This window comes from Pezoporus occidentalis, unplaced genomic scaffold (genome assembly GCF_034315485.1).
Source record: "Pezoporus occidentalis ecotype Australia unplaced genomic scaffold, CSIRO_AGI_Poc_V1 ctg443, whole genome shotgun sequence".
In the NCBI taxonomy this organism is placed as follows: Eukaryota; Metazoa; Chordata; class Aves; order Psittaciformes; family Psittacidae; genus Pezoporus; species Pezoporus occidentalis.
Window position 1 is genome coordinate 3,339 of NW_026915773.1, and position 19,418 is coordinate 22,756.

At 53.4% G+C, this 19,418-nt stretch overlaps 1 long non-coding RNA gene across 1 annotated transcript; it reads left to right on the forward strand.

Annotated features, from left to right (window-relative positions):
- The first annotated feature begins 14,796 nt into the window (after nt 1-14,796).
- LOC134172143 (uncharacterized) lies at nt 14,797-16,739 on the forward strand. The gene is made up of 2 exons (XR_009967845.1): nt 14,797-15,308; nt 16,333-16,739. It is a non-coding gene; the product is annotated as an uncharacterized LOC134172143 (long non-coding RNA).
- Nucleotides 16,740-19,418: the final 2,679 nt, after the last annotated feature.

The window sequence follows — 19,418 nt, forward strand, 5'->3', positions numbered from 1 at the left end:
CTACGGATCAGCTGATGGATGGGAATCGGGGAGTCTCGGTTGGTGCGATATTGCCGCCGGTTCACTGTTGTGGTCGCAATTGGCACTTGTTGTTCTTCAACTTTCAGCAACCCCACAGCAGAGGGATCTTCTGAGAGACCAGGCAAGGTGGACAGCTGCTCAATTTCCTCAGTCTCCAAAGCAGCAATACCAAAAGCCCACCGGTACCCTTTTGGGTCTTTGAAGTACCCTCTCTTGAGGTAGTCTATGCCGAGGATGCATGGAGCCTCTGGACCAGTCACAATAGGGTGCTTTTGCCACTCCCTCCCAGTCAGGCTGATTTCAGCCTCCAGCACAGTCAACTCTTGGGATCCTCCTGTTACTCCAGAAATATAGATGGATTCCACCCCTTGACAGCTTGATGGCATCAGGGTACACTGTGCACCGGTATCTACTAGAGCCTTATGTGGGACTGATGTGCCAGGCCACCTGATCCACGCAGTCCAGTAAATCCGATTGTCCCCTACCTCCACCTGGCTGGAGGCAGGGCCCCTCTAATGGTCGTCACAGCACTGGACACTTAAGTCATGGTGAAAGGGATTATTCTTCGTTATCACAGGAGCTGGAGTAAAATCGGCTCTTCCATTCCATCTGGGAAACTGCTCACCAGAGACTGAAGCCGTAGCTCTCATGGGACGATCAGTCTTGGCCCTTGCTCCCCTCTTCAGTTCACTCACCCGTTCCTCCAAAGCTGAAGTAGGTTTTCCATCCCACTTTGTCATGTCTTCTCCGTGATCCAGCAGGTAAAACCATAGGGTACCCCGTGGCGTATACCTCCTGTATCTCCTCTCTTGAACAATAGGACGCCTTTTGTTAATAGCTGAGACGTGTGTTGGTACACGTGAGGAGCTGGATAAATCAGATAGATCGTCCCTCAATTGTTTGAGGTCCTGGGACAGTTTTTTCACAGCTGAGATGATGGAAGGGGTGAGATTGTCTTCGAACTCTCGGAGTTTATGAACCATTTCATCCACTGTTAGTGGTACTATGTCATTCCAGGTTACTGTTGCCAATGAATGGGCATATGATGACGGTGCATTCCGTGTAAGTTTTCGCCACATGGGTCGTGTACATTCAACTTCATCTGGATCTATAGGTGTATCCCCGTTATTCGGCTTGATGTGATAGAGCATCTCTACGATGGCCGATTCCCTCAGAGACTGGATGCCTTTGTCTATAGTAGTCCACTTGGCCGAACGACTCGTAACACCGTCCTTGTACGGAAACCTTTCTTTCACAGCTGCCAAGAGCCGCCTCCAAAGGCTGAGGGACGTTTTCTCTCTTGCAATTGCTTTGTCAATTCCCCCTTCTCTAGCAAGTGATCCCAGCTGCTTGGCTTCTGTACCTTCTAGTTCGTGACCATCGGCCCCATTGTCCCAGCATCGGAGTAACCAGATGATGATGTGCTCCCCTGGTTGACGGGTAAAATCTTTTTGCATATTCCGCAGCTCGGTTGAGGTCCGAGGTCGAGAAGTTACCTCTTCTTCTTCTTCGTCATGTGATGATGACTCCTGATCAGATTCTGGACCGGGTGGTGAATTCATTGGTTCTTCATCTCGCTTCACCCTTTTTGCCTCCTTTTTGCTTGTTCTCTTGCGTACAGGGGCAACCGATATTGGTACGAATTGGTCCTCTGGTTTGGCTGCCGTGATTATCACTGTGGTTTGAGTAGCAACTGTACTTGTTGCTGGGGGTGGTGTAGCTGCTGTGCTTGGAGCTGGGGTAACCACGCTGTCGGTTGCAGTTGAAGTTTAAGCAGCTGCTGTACTTGCCACTGGGGTAGCTGCGCAGTTCATTGAGGCCAGAGTTTGAGTAGCAACTGTACTTGTCGCTGGGGTTGGTGCAGCTGCTGTGCTTGGAGCTGGGGTAACCGCACTGTCTGTTGCAGTTGAAGTTTGAGCAGCTGCTGTACTTGCCGCTGGGGTAGCTGCGCAGTTCACTGCAGCCAAAGTTTGAGTAGCGACTGTTGCTTTGCCCTCAGATCCGCCGACATTCTTTTGCTTTTGAAGGTGCTGGATAGTGTTGAACAAGGCCCTGTAAGCATAGGCCAAGCCCCAGAACGTTGCCATGATTTGTCCATCTCTGGTACGGCCAGAATGACCACACACCTCATTTAAGTGTTTTACTAATTCTTCTGGATTTTGCAGTTGTTCGGTAGTGAAATTCCAAAGTACTGGAGGGGCCCACTGACCTAGATACTTGCCCATACTATCCCACACACCCTGCCACTCATGGCTGTCCAGCCTCAGGGAAAATCTCTCGGTCCTCCTACATCGTCGTTTGACCCCAGACAAGACCCAAACCTGACTCTGCTTAACTCTTGAAATCAGTAGTGGGCAAAACACACTCTGTATGCATGTTAGCATGGTGATTCCCATCACCATCAGCAAACAAGTCTCAACAGCATTAAAATGCCATTCAAAAAATTCAAAACTCTCAAATGTAAATGGTCTGGGGGGACGACTGGGAGGGTAAAAGGATGTCTCCTTCACAGGTTGAGCACCTGAGAAGGAGAAAAAAGATGTGTAATTGCTAAGCACCTCCATCATATATACCTCCCAAAGTATAAAGGTGGTGACCACACTGGGAACATAAGCCAGATCAGTTTCATGATCAATGATTCTATTGTATTACAAGTCATTACCATAAAGTACAATGGGACAAAAACCTTAGCCCAAGCCCCACACTTGAAAAACACTAATACAGCAAATACCGGATGGACGTAAGATACGATATACTGAAACTGTGAGATCAAGAGGAACAACCTTGAGAGCCAATAAATCAGCATTGTGACGAGTGACTATCAATCCAGTCAGATCTGTTCTTATCTCAACCCCTCGTGCCCCACGTTGGGCGCCAAAAAGAACTGTCGTGGTTTAAACCCAGTCAGGTAACTTGTTCACTCACTCCCAGTGAGTGGTGCCGAGCTGACAACAATCGAGGTCCGTGTCCCCCCCCCACCGGGGTTCTCCCCTTCCCCACTCCCAGAGGAATGGGGAGGAGGATCAAAAAAGTGCAACTCCCACGGGTTGAGACAAGAACAGTCCAGCAACCAATGTACACAAATCACCACCGCTACTATCAACTACAACAATGATAAGGGAAAATAACAAGGGAAGAGAATACGATACCACTGGCCAAGAAAACGAGTTCCACCCAGAAGCCCGTGTCCTTCCGGGTAACTCCCAGTCACCCCCCACCCCGGGCATGACGTGCTGTGGTGTGGAATACCTCCCCGGCTAGCCCGGGTCAGGCACCCCCGGTCTCTGCTTCCTCCCAGCTTCCCCTCCTCCCTGGCAGAGCATGAGCCTCACAAAGTCCTTGGTCAGGGTAAACATCACTTAGCAACAACTGAAAACATCGGCTTCACCAACACTGTTCTCAGGCTGGAAGTCAAAACACAGCACTGGCCCAGCTAACACAAAGGAAAAAAAAAACATGACTGCTATTGCTGAACCCAGGACACCTCCCTTGCTGCCAGGGCACACTCTGCCTCCTGTCTAGCTCCTGCCCACCCAGACCTTTCCCATGGGCTGCTCCCAGCCAGGCAGCCCCAGGCTGTGCCATTGCAGGGGAGAACCCTGCAGGGACCCCTGTGTCCCCTGCTCCCCTGCCCAGGACACCCTGAGAGCTCTGCAGCACCCCCCCCCCTCCCCCCCGCCATCCCATCTCCCCACACCAGCTCAACAGCCCCGGCCCTTGGGCTCCCCGAGAGCTCTTTCTGCTCCAGGCACACAGCAGCCATCCCAGAGCTGGAGCAGCCAGAAAGCTGATTTCATTCCCCTTCATTCCTGCCATGTGAAGACACATCACAGAGAAGAAGTTGCTGCAGGATCATTTTTTTTGCCTTAAACAAAATGAGAGACTCCCAATGACACAAAGTCTGTGCGTCAGGCAAGGTGGGCAGATACTGAAGAAGCCTGGGATGAAAATTGACATGTCTTTGAAGACAGCAACATAACAAGTGGAAAAAGGAAAACAACTGGAAAGCAGAAAAGACAGACTTGGCCTGGCAGGACCTACACCCGCAGGTGCTGAGGGAACTGGCGGAAGTCATTGCTAGACCACTCTCCATCACCTTTACCAAGTCTTGGGAAACGGGAGAGGTGCCTGAGGACTGGAGGAAAGCAAATGCCACTCCAGTCTTCAGAAAGGGCAAGAAGGAGGACCCGGGTAACTATAGACCGGTCGGCCACACCTCCATCCCTGGGAAAGTGATGGAACACCTTATCCTTGGTGCCATCTTAAGGCATATCAAGGATAAGAGGGTTATGAGGGGCAGTCAACATGGCTTCACCAAGGGGAAATCATGCTTGACCAATCTCTTAGCCTTTTATGAGGAAATAACACGGTGGATGGATGATGGCAGAGCGGTGGATGTAGTCTACCTTGACTTCAGCAAAGCATTTGACACAGTCTCCCACAGCATCCTCACAGCTAAATTGAGGAAGTGTGGTCTGGATGATCAGGTAGTGAGGTGGACTGCGAACTGGCTGAAGGAGAGAAGCCAGAGAGTTGTAGTCTATGGGGCAGAGTCTAGTTGGAGGCCTGTAACTAGTGGAGTGCCTCAAGGGTCAGTACTGGGACCAGTATTATTTAATATATTCATCAACGATTTAGATGAGGGAATTGAGTGTACTATCAGCAAGTTTGCTGATGACACTAAGCTGGGAGGAGTGGCTGACACGCCAGAAGGCTGTGCTGCCATCCAGCGAGACCTGGACAGGCTGGAGAGTTGGGCAGGGAGTAACTTGATGAAATATAACAAGGGAAAGTGTAGAGTCCTGCATCTGGGCAGGAACAACCCCAGGTTCCAGTATAGGTTGGGAAGCGACCTGTTAGAGAGCAGTGTAGGGGAGAGGGACCTGGGGGTCCTAGTGGACGACAGGATGACCATGAGCCAACACTGTGCCCTTGTGGCCAAGAAGGCCAATGGCATCCTGGGGTGTATTAGAAGGGGGGTGGTTAGTAGGTCGAGAGAGGTCCTCCTTCCCTTCTACTCTGCCCTGGTGAGACCGCATCTGGAATATTGTGTCCAGTTCTGGGCCCCTCAGTTCAAGAAGGACAGGGAGCTGCTGGAGAGAGTCCAGCGCAGGGCAACAAAGATGATTAAGGGAGTGGAGCATCTCCCTTATGAGGAAAGACTGAGGGAGCTGGGTCTCTATAGTTTAGAGGAGACTGAGGGGTGACCTTATTAGTGTATAGAAATATAGAAATATAGAAAGGGGGAGTGTCACGAGGATGGAGCCAGGCTCTACTCAGTGGCAAACAATGATAGGACAAGGGGTAATGGGTACAAACTGGAACACAAGAGGTTCCACTTAAACTTGAGAAGAAACTTCTTCTCAGTGAGGGTGACAGAACACTGGAACAGGCTGCCCAGGGAGGTTGTGGAGTCTCCTTCCCTGAAGACATTCAAAACCCGCCTGGACACGTTCCTGTGTAACATTATCTAGGTGTTCCTGCTGCGGCAGGGGGATTGGACTAGATGATCTTTTGAGGTCCCTTCCAATCTCTAGCATACTGTGATACTGTGATACTGTGACAGCAGGCAGTGTATGGCTGCTGAAACACATCCAAGTCACCAGCTTCCTCAGAGCATCCTTGAGATCCTGCTTCCTCAGGCTGCAGATGAGGGGGTTCACTGCTGGAGGCACAACCCAGTACTGCACTGACACCACCAGATCCAGGGATGGGGAGGAGATGGAGGGGAGCCCCAGATACTGCTGGCGTTTCAATATTCCAGTGCTCCCAGTCCCTGCTGCAGGTGCTCCCAGTATCTCTCAGTCCTTCCCAGTGCTCCCAGTCCTTGCTGCAGGTGCTCCTGCTCATCCCCCATCAGACCTCCTTGGTCTTTTTGGGGGGACACCCCAAATTAGGCACCCCTCTACTCTGGGGCTGCCCCCCAGTCCCCTGATACCACAGGGGAGCTGGAATGCCCCATGGGGAGTAGTTTGGGGGCAACAAGGAGCGTTTTGGTGCTGGTGGCTTTTTTTGCAGCTTTTTGGGGGCATCCCCATTTGGGGTGGGGATGTTTGGTGGAGCCCCTCCAGGATTTTGAGTCCCCTGGGTTCATTTGGGGTTGGAGGCTCTGGGATGATGGGAGGGTGCAGGTCACTTTTGGGTTACCCCACTTGGGGGTTCTGCCTGCTCTTGTGGTGCTTCAGGGAGATTTGAGGTACCCCAGGATTTAGGGAGGCAGCACAATTGCTTTGGGTGCCTCCTGGGCCCTTTGAGGGGGCAGCATGGTTTTGGGGTGCCCCTTTATTGTGGTGCCCCTTTTGGGGGGGGGGGCTCTGCCTCCCTGAATTCTCTACTGAATCCAAAGCAACGTTGGGTTCCCCCAAGTGGATTTGGGGTCCCAGAGCATCTTGGGGGACCCCCAGGGTGGATGCTGGGGGGACCCCACTTTTTGGGACACCCTTTTTTTAGCAAGTCTGTGCCACTGTGCTGAGATCACAGCTTCTCCTCCCTTCACAGCACGCACCCACAATGTTTCAAGCCAACACCAAAACAGCATTGCAAAGTCAAAGAACACATACCTGGATGCGCAGGGCTGCCATGGGAGATGCAGCCTCCCAAGGGAGGGGTCTCCTCTGCACTGGTTACTGCAGGGCTCTGGCTCCTTAAATAGCCCACGCTCACTGTGGGGGCCCCGTCACAGCTCCTCTGGGCACCCTGAGACAGTTTCCCAGCACCCTCACAAGTGAAGAACTTCCTATGATCTCATTTTGATCTCCCCTCGCTGTCAGGTTAAAGTTGCTCCCCCTTGTCCCATTCCCACAGGCCCTTGTTCTCCCTAGAAGAAATGAGGGGAGATCTATCTATCTATTTATATCTATCTATCTAATCTATTTATATCTATCTATCTAATATATCTGTATCTATCTATCTATATCTAATCTGTCTATATCTATCTATCGATATCTAATCTGTCCATATCTATCTATCTCTCTATCTCATCTCTATCTATCTCTCACCCTTCCGCTGCAGCAATCGCCCGCAGGGCCCGCACCCTCCCCCCCCCCCCGTTTCCAGTGGGATGGCTTCTGTGCATAGAAACACGCGCGCACCCCGTTTCGTTTCCTATTCTCCTTCCCTTTCTGCCCTCGGTTCCGGTCTCGCTCTCCCCATCCCTCCCTCCCGCTTTCCGTTACCGGGCTGTTTCTCGATCCTGTTTCTCGCCGCCGGGGGCCCGCCCGTCTCTCCTGTCCCGCAACGCTACGGCTCTGCCGCTGGGGACGTGGACGTGCATGCCCACGCCATGCGGGTGCGGAGGTGGGTGGGTGCTGCGGCGTCTGCGGCACCCCAGCCGCATCGGCTGCTGTATTTCAGTGTCAACATAACCCAGCCTCAATGACAGGACACGAAGGAGAGTGATGCGACGATGCGAGGGACCAACCTCGACCCCCAAAGCACGCTCCCCGCTGTGCACACACAGCCCCGTCCCGTCCTACCCCTCCAACCCAGCAAACGAAACCCGCACCGCACAACCCTTGTCTCACGCCAGGGGCCACCGCCACTGCCCGGTCAAACGCCCCCGCCAGGGAGAGAGTGTCCCGGGAGGGAAGGAAAACCCAAAATCCCCCCCAAACACCCACAAAACCCTGAAGCAAAGAACAATCACACCCAGCAGGCAGTGAGGCTGTCCAGCCCGTATTCCTTTATTGCAGCGCTGGGGTTGCACTGGGATTTCTCCTCGCAAGTGCTCCCCAGTAATAGTCTATCAGTGCACAGTTTAGATTTTCTTAATACAGAAGTATTACTTTATGCAGAAACTTTCAGAGAATTAGTTAGCATTCCCCCCCCCCCCCCCCCCCCAAGCACTGGGTACGTTAGCCATGAGGTTCGTTATTTCAGGGTCTCTGCTGCCGTCTATTGACCTGTCGCTGGAACTTCAGTCCCTCTGGTGGTCCTTCCTCAGACGGGTTTTCCTTCATCACTTGCCCTTCAGTCACCTTAGCTTAAGCATGCACAGGTTCTGTTCTGATTATATAAGCTCTCTGGACTTGCTTCAGCCTTTGTTGCGGTTGTTTCATAGGGACAAAGAGTCTGTTTTACAACATAGTTACATCCATCCTATTCTAGCAATGTGGTTACATTTTCCAGGCCTTCCTTACAATAGATTTGATTTGTGAACAACCAAGCAAACCAAGCAATCACTGGATCAAAATACAAGTCAACAAAATTAAAAGTCCAACAGTTATCACAAAGATAAAAAGTTGTTTTAACCATGCAAAAATTGGAAGCCAAGATGTGATTTTATCCCATAATTCTTTAAATCCCCAAGAGGCATCATCTTTAGTTACCTCATGTAGGGCCTTTACGTGGTTCCAGATGTCCTCAATACCCGTGGAAGTTCTTTTGTCCTGATCTATATATGTACAACAGCTACCATTAATCACAGCACAAACTCCTCCCTGGGAGGCGTATAACATATCTAATGCCATCCTGGTTTGTATAGCTTTGTATATAGGAGAGACTTGTTATTTCTTTCTGTTGCGCTATCAGGGCATCCACTGTATTATTTATAACAATTCCTATGGTTGCTGAAATATTGACTAGTGCCTTTTCTAATCTCTTACTCCTAACTAAGGTTAAAAACCATCTGGCAAACCCATGGAAAACCAACAGTCTGTCTATCAAAGGGTTGAAGGTTCATTTAGTATGTTTCCAAAAGGACCTAACCAATCTCACCTTTAACTGGGATTCAACTGATATATGGGGAAGAAGTGGCCCCTAGGCACATTCTCCTTTCCACCTCAGGGGTAAAACCTTTCGGGCCTTCTTGCCACATAACCAATACCATTCTTCAGGTCCTTCAGGTGCTTTCTTTACTCGAGAATAGTGTCACCAAGTCAACTGTTCTCCAGTCTTGATTGCAGTAAAGGTTGGCACCTCATAAGGTCCATTCCACTTTTCTTCCAGTGGTTGTCCTAAAAAAGTTTTAACATATGGCCAATGTGTTGATTGGTCCAAACCCCTGTTTCTAGTACTTAACACAGTTTTGTGGAGTTTGTTCAACTCTTTCCCTAAGGCTATTACATGCAGGTCCCTGATACCCGGTTCCTTCAACTCTCGTAGCTTTCTCCCAATATCCTCAGACAACTGTCCTAAAAATAAAGATCTTCCCTCCTCGTCAGAGCGATCCTGGGTGGTATCCCCTGGGAGAGATCCCATAGCTTCCCATAAAAGGGCTTGTATCACCAGCCCCATCTCACTTCTAGTTCTTATCAGGGAGAACGTGGGCTCTTCAGGTTCTCCCACACTTCCCCCTTTGGGTGTTACAGACTCGGGGGTGCCTGAAGTGGAAGGCGGAGCTGGAGGGGCAGGAGACACATGGTCCTCCAACCTCTCGTCCCCTTCCTCTGCTTTCTTAGACCCAGGCTAGTTTACTTTTCCCCACTCTCTTTTTTTCTGACTCCCTTTCCTTTTCTAATGTTAACACAAATGGATCCTGGGCAGCTAAATTAATCTCACATTCTTTTTGCCACCCTGGATGATTCCGCAAAGTAAAGAATATATCTGCATTTAACACTTCACCCCATTTGCGATCTCAGACGACTTATGGGGTGCCCCCTTATAGCCAACCTGGGCCCCTACAGATCGATCTTGCCCAAAACTCCATGTAGAATGCTTTTTTCCTTACCAGAGGTCCTCGCGTTGCTTGTGTTCACAAGATTAATGCATATTCACTACAATGCTCGGAAGTCATTCCCACGAGCGTGCTGGTATCTCTGGGGCGCTCTGGGGCTGGTATTTCACAGTCTTCGCTGCCATCTGGTGTCGAAATGATTTCTTCCCGTTCCACTTAGCTCAGCTAAAGCTCCTCCTAAGCATCTGTTGGGTTCAGATACCTTTAACCTAAGCATCCTGCTCTGCTTACTGTTGGCGTTGTACAGTGATTTATCTTATACAAAGTTCCTTATCATGTTCCTTGGTCACAGTTCACAAGACTGGGCAGCATCTGGAATGCAGTGTTTAAATTCTTTGTCTCACCGTGGCCACCAGAAGAGACAGGATGTTCCTGCACAAATGACTGCACCTGATCCTGGGGCTGACTCAGTGCTGAGAGCTCTTCTGCAGCCAAATGGGGATTGTATTTTACAGTCAGACAGTCACAGCCTGGTTTGGGGTGGAAGGGACCTCAAATCTCACCCAGTCACAACCCCCTGCTGCAGGCAGCACCACCTTCCACTAGAGCAGCTTGCTCCAAGCCTCATCCAGCCCAGCCCAGTGGTGCTGCACTTTGGCTTCATTACTTGTCCCAGAAGCCTTGCTAGTGGGCATTAGGGCTAAGTTCCAGTGCTTTAGGAGTCAAACCCCTCTCATAGGATTCCTCCCCAAACAGCCTCTGCCCCGTCCAGAGCAGCATATGGCAGCCATTGTCAAAGACAGAAAAGGTCATTTTAATCTCAACAGCAACAGCAAAGCTGCAGTGGGTAGGTGGGTGGATGGGGGCAGCAGGAGTGCCAGGGCTTCAAAAAGCAACAGGAGGCTGGCACCTGCAATGAGAGAGTCAGAAAGCACTGAGAAATCCACAAAGGCAGGAACAGGCATGACTTGGTTCCCCTTTCCTTGGCCTTTACAAGGAATTGTGTTGCACTGAGAAGAGAGAGCAATTGCAGGCACTGGCTGGGGGATGGCTCTGGCACCTTATCCTCATGGGTGATGCACTTAGAGAGCCATTCCCATGCAGAGACGCACAGTACCCCTGTGCCATGAAGCAGGGCTGGGTGGGGAGCCCCTGGGGAGCTGCCATGGCATTACTGCCAAACCCTGCCAGCAGCAGTCCCCACCATCCCTTGCCAGCCAGTTGGATGGACTCTTCCCAAATGGGAAGACTACCACCTCTTGTAAGGGGACAGGGAGAAAGAGGGTGAACCTTGGTGACAGGGCTTCTGTGGGCACTGCAGAACCTACTAGACCCTCCTCCTCACCTATCTCCTGCTCCTACAACTGGGATGGCAGCAGCACCTGAAGTGGCAGCTTTCCAGACAGAGTGGGAAGGTGACCTTACACTTGATCCGATGGGAATGAATCCTGGTCCATTTTTACAAAAAGGAAGCAGAGCATTTTACAAGAAGGAAGTGGACCAGGACTAGAGGGGCCCTGCCTCCAGCCATGTGCAGGACAGGGACAACCAGGTTTACTGAGACTCCCTGATTCCCATCCAGGAGCTGATCCATTGGTTAGAGAGCCCAGGAGTGACCAGCAGCACCCGCTCACCCTTTAATAGCCCCATGTGGCCAGTGCGAAAATCTAACAGAGAGTGGAGACTAACAGTAGACTGTCGTGGCCACCGAGTGTTGCCATACCGGACATGCTAGAACTTCAGTATGAACTAGAGTCAAAGGCAGCCAAGTGGTATGCCACGACTGATACTGCCAATGCATTTTTCTCAATTCCTTTGGCAGCAGAGTGCAGGCCACAGTTTGCTTTTACATGGAGGGGCATTCAGTACACTTGGAACTGACTGCCCCAGGGATGGAAACACAGCCCTACCATCTGCCATGGACTGATCCAGACTGCACTGGAACAGGGGCAAGCTCCAGAAGACCTGCAATACATTGATGACATTAGCTTGTGGGGTGATTAAGCAGAAGTCCTTGAGAAAGGGAGGAAAATAATGCAAATCCTGCTGAAAGCTGGTTTTGCCATAAAGCAGAGTAAGGTCAAGGGACCTACACAGGCGATTCAGTTTTTGGGAATAAAAAGGCACCGTGACTCCTGGAGCACCCCGTTTGCCCAGTGGCCATGGGCTCGATGCTGCCACCATCACAAAGCCATGGCTGTCGCTGTGGAGACGCCCATTGTGATGGGGCCCCCACGGCAAGTGTGGGCTATTTAAGGTGTGAGAGCCCTGCAGTAACCAGTGCAGAGGAGACCCCTCCCTTGGGAGGCTGCATCTCCCGTGGCTGCCCTGCGCATCCACGTACGTGTTCTTTGACTTTGCAATGCTGTCTTGGTGTTGGCCTCAAACACATTGTGGGTGCGTGCTGTGAAAGGAGGAGAAGCTGTCAGGAGATGAGCTGGTGCCATCCCAGCTGTAGGAGCAGGGGATGGGTGAGGAGGAGGCACTGGCCTTGTTCATGTGCTTGGAGCTCCCCTCTGCCTGCAGAGGTGCTGGGGGAAAAGCAGGAGCCTTCTGTGTGCAGGAGCTGGTGGCTCCTTCCTCTTGGGCATGACATCAGGTTTGGAGGGTGTGCATGGCTGGTGCTGCAGGAACCCGGTTGTTGTGTGTTCTGGATGCTGCTTCTTACTTAGGCGTGTTCTGCTTGGGCTCATGCAGTTTAGATACAAGTGAACAACTGCCCAGAAAGCCTTGGCTTTAACCTAGACATTGCACAGTGCCTGAGATTAGACGACACAAATTCTCCTCGCCACCAGGGTGTGAGATGCAGGCACCCTGCTGTTCAGATCCACTGCACTGTGTTGGTTCCCAGTTGCTGCAGATTCTCTTGGGAGTTCACTGTGACAGGAGCTGGTTTGCCTGAGGACTGCAGCCAAAGCCGTTCAGAGGCAGCAGCAGCTGTTTGCTGTATTAAGGCTCCTGGGTGCATTTAAAGACATGACAGACTGGCTGTGGGGGTATTTGAGAGCAGGCACACTGCTGCGGGAGGAGAGTGTGCTGCTTTATCTGAAGAGCATCACGCTTTAAAAGCACCCCCTCCACTTATTCATGGCTCTCACCATCCGTGTGCACTTGAAGTGAGAAACTTAACAGATTTCTTGTGTCCAGGGAGAGTGTCATAAGGGGAAGGCAGGTATCCTCAGTACCCTAAGCAACATCCAAAAGCAAGCAAACCCCATGAATTGAAACATGAATTACTTTGAATTGCTTACTATTTTGTGCAATGAAGGCTCTTGAGTTTGGTCTTCCTAGGGGTGGCCAAAGGTGATGACAGGCTTGTGTGTCACTGGCAGCTTTTGCAGACCATTGTCTCCAGCTGTGTTAAAGGGGGCTCTCTTGTCCAGGACATGGATTCTGTTTCACTTTGCTGCTCCTGCATTCTGTTCCCTGGCTGGAATGTACCCAACTCTGAATTTATGGGCCCTGTGCCTTACTACTGGCAGAGCTGAGGATGTCATAAAAGGCCATTCAAAACTCTTCCCCAGCAGACAAATCCCTGCTTGTAGACCTGAAGAGGTCCCAATTGCCTTTTGCTATGAGCTTGACCTTGTGTTCCATTTCTTGTTGAAATGCAGGGGAAGGGAGAATTTGTGGTGCTCAGGGGCGCAGGGATGAAATTTGCACATCACTTACCTAAAGTATTCCAAGCTGAGTGGAACAGAGTGTTCTGTTTACCTGGGAAGAGCAAGGACCTTGAGTCTCCCCTGGAGCTTTCTGCCAGCCGCTCCTGGTAGGACCGTCTTTGCTGGCTGTGATGCAGAGCACACTTGTCACATCTTGCCTGGTCTGCACTGCTCCAAGGTCCTGTTTAGTTTGTTCAAAGGTTTCTTGTTACTTGAGACTCCATCTGAAACCGCTCTCTGGGTCGCTTGGCAGAGAGGGCTTACAATAGACTGATTTTGGATGTGCATTCTCCAGAACCCCACAGCACCTGCAGACTTTGCTGGTGTCCTGTTGATCCCCCAGTGACATCCGTCTTGCCATTGCCATAGAATCATGGCAGTGTTTGGGTCGAAGGGACCTTAAAGCTCCTCCAGTTCTGTCTGCCCGCAGCGAGGGCTGGGGCGTCCGCGTCTCCACGGGGCACACAAGAAGGGCTCTGTTTGACCCTGCATTATTGGTTGTCCAGAAGAGTTTGTGCGAGCGCGTTCTGTGACAGCACCGCTGCTGCCTCTGGAGCCGTGCCGCCCATGTCCCTTCTCCCCACGGACCTGTGCCCAAGGCTGCAGCCCAGGGGCAGGTCCCCGAGGCTCCAGGCGGCCTCCTCCGCTGCCGGAGCTGAGCCAGAGCCCCCGGCCTTCGCTCGGGCCCTCAGGATCCCTGGCAAAAGACTCGCTCCGAGGCCCCTCCCGCCACGGCCGTGCCGCGCTTCACGCTCTGCGCCTGCGCACGCAGGGACTCGGACTCGGGCGCGGCGCGCTGAGCGCAATCAAGCGCCGGAGCCCGGACTACAACTCCCGGCGTGCCCCGCGCGACGGGGGGGGGGGGGGCACGCGTCAGAGAGCGAGAGGAAGGAGGGGGGCGGGAGCGGGGCGGGGCTGCAGAGCCCGGGGGGCGGGGCCGGGCGCTCCGAGGGGCGGGGCCGGGCGCAGGGGAGGGGGGTGCGGCTGCTTGGGAGTGTGGGGGGTGCTGGGAAGCCCCCCCGGAACGTCCCGGAGGCAACTCGGGAGCCCTGAGCACAACCCAAAACCTCTGCGGGACAACGGGAACACCTTGAGAACATCCGGGTGGAGCTGGGAGTGACTGGGAACCCCCAAAAGCTACTGGGAAGCTTTCTGGGGCAGCGGAGGGTAACTGGGAACCCCGTGTGAGTCTATGAGAGCCTGGGGGGGGGGGGGGGGGGGCTCCTGGGAACCACTGAGGGCAACCCAGAACCCTGCTGGGGGCAACTGGGAGTAACTGGGAATCCCTCAAGAGCCTCTGGTGGCAACTGGGGCTAACGGGGCACCCCTTGAGAGCCTTTGGGAGACCCTGGAGGTAACTGGGAATCCCTCGAGAGCCCTGGTCAATCCTATGGAACACGCCTAATGCAGGTGCTGAGCCCTGCCTACCCCTGCTTGTGGCAGCCCCAAGCAGAGCCTGCTCCCCAGCCCAACCAGTTTGGAACTGGGCTGTTGAGGAGCTGGGCTGCCCAGGAGCACCGGTGTGACCAGCACCACTTCAGGCTTCTCCACGGCCAACATCCGACAAACTGGGGGTTAATTGGGTTCTTTATTCCCATCTTCCCCCAAGCAGGGAGCATTTCCTCAGTCCCGACTCTTTTAAACAGAATTTCTCTGCTTCCCAGCAAATCTCCATTAAATCAATGGCAAATCCATGCAGAGCTGCTTCTCTGAGTGCCTTGAACCAGGAACGGACCTGCTGCAGGACAGATACTGAGGTGGGGGCTCCTCCTGGCCTGGCCTTATCCCAGCTTTATTCCCTTATTTATCACGGACCAAGACCTTGATCTGCTTGAGGCCATGGGGCACAGCCCATATCCCTGCACATGGCGACTCGGGCATCACAATGACCACGGGGACCAAAGGGAAGGCTGATTCTGGAACACCACACGTTCAGGTGTGCAAGGCCTCAGAACCCGTCACCGGAAGCAACAGGAGATGACAACTGCCCCATGGAACACAAGCTACCACATGTAGGTCACCATGGAGGGCACCACGTGTAGGCAATGCCCAGCACCAGCTTTCTGTCCTGGTCCCTTGTGTGTGGGAGCAGTGGCTGGACGTTTGCACTTTGGGAGCTGTTTTGTGGGATGCTTCAGAGCACTGCTCAATAGGCAGTACACAGAGGGAGTTTTAGGGGGCAGAGCAAGGGTGGTTGGCCATGTTGGTGGCACTCTTCTGGTGCCCCCCCTACAGCCTTGTTGCTCGTGGGTGGGGACAGCAGAAAGTGGCGTGTTCCTCCTCATGCCCTCCTCACACGCTTTCCAGGTGTTTGGGTGTTAAGAAAGGTTTTCTCCAGGCATTTGAACCCTTTTTTAAGGGAATCATTGAAGTGAAAGTGGGTGATTAACCCTGCTGCATGTGGGCTTAGGGCTGTGGTTTCTCATGGCCTTTCTCCTTCCAGAAAGGCCAGGCTGGAGGAGGTCACTGGGCAACAGCCAGAACTGTCCAAGCTGTGATTTATCAGTGTTCAAACAGCCCTGCCTCTTGCTTCTGTCCCAGCCTTGGCTGAAGTACCCCATGAGGCTCTAGTCATGGAGCAGCATCTCTATTTCCAGCCCTGGCTGCCCTAATCCAAAAGCATGCCTCTACCTGTGGCATAGCCAGCTCCTTCATGTCACTGGCTTGGGCAGGATCTGGCATCTGCTCCAAGGGCCACGGAGAACCAGAGGGGAGTTAATCCTTCTGCTCCTCTCCACAGCTGATCCCGAGCTTCCCAGCACCTGCCCAAGCCCCTTCCCAACAGCACTAGGGTTTCCCTCCACTCCCACCCGGGAAGGGGTGATGGAGAGAGGGGCTGCGCCCCAAAATAGCAACATAAGGTGCACATAAGGGCAAGGTGCAGGGGAGTGGCTTTGCCTTGCTCACTGTCCCATCTCGCACTGTCTGGGCTGGAGGAGGTAGGAACAGGCCCCCTCTGCAACCCAAGCTGTACATATATATAGACATATAAAATGTAATATGTATATACATTAAACCCAGCACCCCATCCTGCAGCAGGGATGCACAGACATGAAAGGAGACAACCCCTCCCCTGCACATTTGGTTTGCCTGTCCCTGCTAATCCTCAGCAATCCAACATGATGGGAGACCTGTAACCTCATCACAGTCCATAGTGGAGTTTAGAGATGAATTGCCAGAAGAACCAGCTACTGCTTGCGAGGCTGGACGGGGAGGCTTCCAAGCTTGGAGGGTTTGGGTTCCCCTTTCCAGTGGCTGTGGAGCAGGAGCAGCTCCAGGACATGGTCGCATGTCCTGGTTCCTGTGTGTGGTGCTTTTCCCTGCTGTGCTGGTTTGTGCCTGTGGAACACCCTGACCTTGGCATCTCTGGGCTAGGGCTTGCATGATGCCATGAGTCCAGGAGGGGGTATTTAAGGAAATAAAAGCCCCAAACTTCTCCAGCCCTCTGTTGTTTGCAGGGGGTTTTGTCCAAGCAGCAGGACTAAAGACAGGGTGGGGTTTGGGACTCAAGCAATCCCAGCGCAGGAGCACACAGGTCCTGCTGCTTGGCTCCTGAGAAGGACCCATCTCCTGAGTGTGTGATGGCAGAGCTGAGCTGTAGGGAGGAAGGATGGGAAGAAGGGAGGAAGGAAGGATGGAAGAGGAAAGAAAAGCAATCTACACTCATCTTTCCCTTCCCTCTCTCAGCCTGCAGGGGTAGTGGCCCTGCAGCACCAGTGAGCGCATCCCATGCTGTGGGATTGCTGACACCAGGACTCCCATCCTTGTCAGATGGAAACAGCCCCTGGGCAGGGCTCTGCAGCCCTGCAAGGAACTCCCAGGCACCACTGAGACCCAGTGACGTGCCCAGGGTGCCCCTGCCTGCTGCTGGCCTCGGCCCTGCTGACGTGAGGCCAGGCTGACGCTGGGGACTATATCAGTCAGTGACAGGCAGGAAAGGAATGCGTGGAGGGAAGCCAAGTGCAGGCTCCTCTCGGAGCTCCCTGTCACCTCGCCTCTTATGGAGAGGAGCAGGAGGGAAGAGGGACCAGGAGCAGCTCCCGTTATGGAGAAGCCCTGAGGAAGCTCTGGCTCACACGGGCATCCAGTGGGGCCCTGGTAGGACACGGGGAGGGGAGAACATGCCTGGAACACGCCATGGGGACAGCCCTGAGACACAGCTTGGAGCTGCCCGACCATGGTGGGACAGGAGGTTGTGTCCCCACCCCAGCTGTCAGGGGAGGTTGGTTTCCCCTGGAGATGCACTAATTCCCACCCGGGTTTAGGCTCACTGTGCACAAGCAGAGAGGCTTGTTGCACTACAGCACACAGAGATTTAAAACCAGCAGGACCACAGGCAGGGCTGGCACCTTCACATTCCTGCTGGAGAGGAGGAAAAGGAGGAAGAGCTCACAGCGGGTGCTGGTGACTTGGCTTGGAACAGCCAGGCCATTAATCTGGGGCTTTCCATGTTCCTAATCCCCATTAGCACTGACCCTTGATGCTTGGGGTCAGCCAGCTTCTGCCAAAGCCCTCATGGGTGCTCAGGGCGGCTGGGTGCCCCGGGGGGCTGGGGCCAGTGCTGGTGCTTCAGCCTTTGCCTTTTGTGCAGGCTCATTCCCCGATTCCCATGTTGTTTCCAAGACAAACTGAGTGGGTGGGAAATGTGCTGCTCCCTGAGCCCAGGAAATGGCTGTGGGGAGGGAGCAGCATTGAGCCAATGTCACTGCACTGGTAGGGCGGGGCAGGAGGGGTTTTTGGTGGTCAGCTGCAGGACAGTCTTGCTTCATAAGCAACAGAAAATGATGCTTTAAAGTACCATTCCCCATTACCCTGTGCAGCCACAGGGAAAAGCCTGAAGCCCTGGCGAGCCTAAAGAGTGGGTGGGAACGCCCAAGCAGAGGGGCGAGGGGCTGGGGGCAGTTTGGGTGTGCTGATGGCACCAGCAAGGATGAGCATCCACCATCCAATATTTAAAGCCCCTTTCCAACAGGTTGGTGCTGCCACCACCGAATAGTGCTCAATTTTATGAAGGATTTTTGGGTAGATTTGGGGTCCTTGCAGACTTCGAGCATCTTTGGCACAGGAGCAAGGTCCTGGTACAGCCGAGGTCCACCTTGAACACCAAGTGAAGTTTCCCGAGGCAGCTGAGCGCGATGCCCCTTTGCTGTAGTACATGGTAAAAGCCTCTTCGTGCAAAGCTGCAGAGCATGAAGAGGTTCAGAACCTGGGCAGCTCAGCACAGTGACAGGTCAGGGCACGGCTGAACCCCCCCCCCCCCAGGATCAAGTGCAGGTCCCTGGGAACCTCCCCCTGGTGCCAGGGAAACAAGCACTCCTCTTTCCCCTCTGGTACTGCACTGGGCAAATATTTGCTTTGAGAAGTGCTGCCTTGCCCCAGGCCCCACAGCCAAGGCCAGCCCTGGCAGGAGAGCTGCTCACACGAGGCAGCGAGGCTGAATCCTACTCACAAACAAACCCTGCTCCTTATCGAAGGGAAGCAGCCAGCCTGGAGCTGGCCCTGTGCTCCAGGGATGCTCTGCAGGAACGTGGGAGCCTCCTCAGAGCAGGATGGGGAGGTGCTGCCACAGCCCATGGAGCTTGTGGGCTCTGGGGAGGGGACACCCCTCCTCCTCCATCCCCTCCTCGGCCACCTGCATGGCCAGGAAATCATCCAGGGAAGGGAGACATGGGGCCAGAGGGAAGGTCTGCAGCACCCTGGGGTGCCAGGAGCATAGGAGAGGCATGCAGGGTGCTCAGGGGTATTGGGTGTCCATACTGGGTTTGGATGCCCCAGGGGAAAGGCTAGAGATAGACCTGCAGAAGGAAGAGCACTGGGAAGGACTGGGAAGCTGCTTGGAGGACAATCCCAGCCCTTGTTGGTTTTCAACCCCTAGAAATCCACTTTTGGCTGGCAAAGGGCAGGTGGTGGGAGCTGGGCAGGAGTTCAGGGCAGGAGCCCCTGCAGCAATGGTGGTTCTAGCTCTGCCCATGCTCCCCGGCCCTGGCCTCCACAGTGCTGGGAGCTGGAGCAGCCCTCGGCGCCTGGGACACTGCCCTTTGTTTCAGAGAATAAAGTTAGTGCTGTTACTCAGCCTGTCGCTATCCCAGCAATTCCTGCCTCCACTCCCGCTCGGCAGCAGG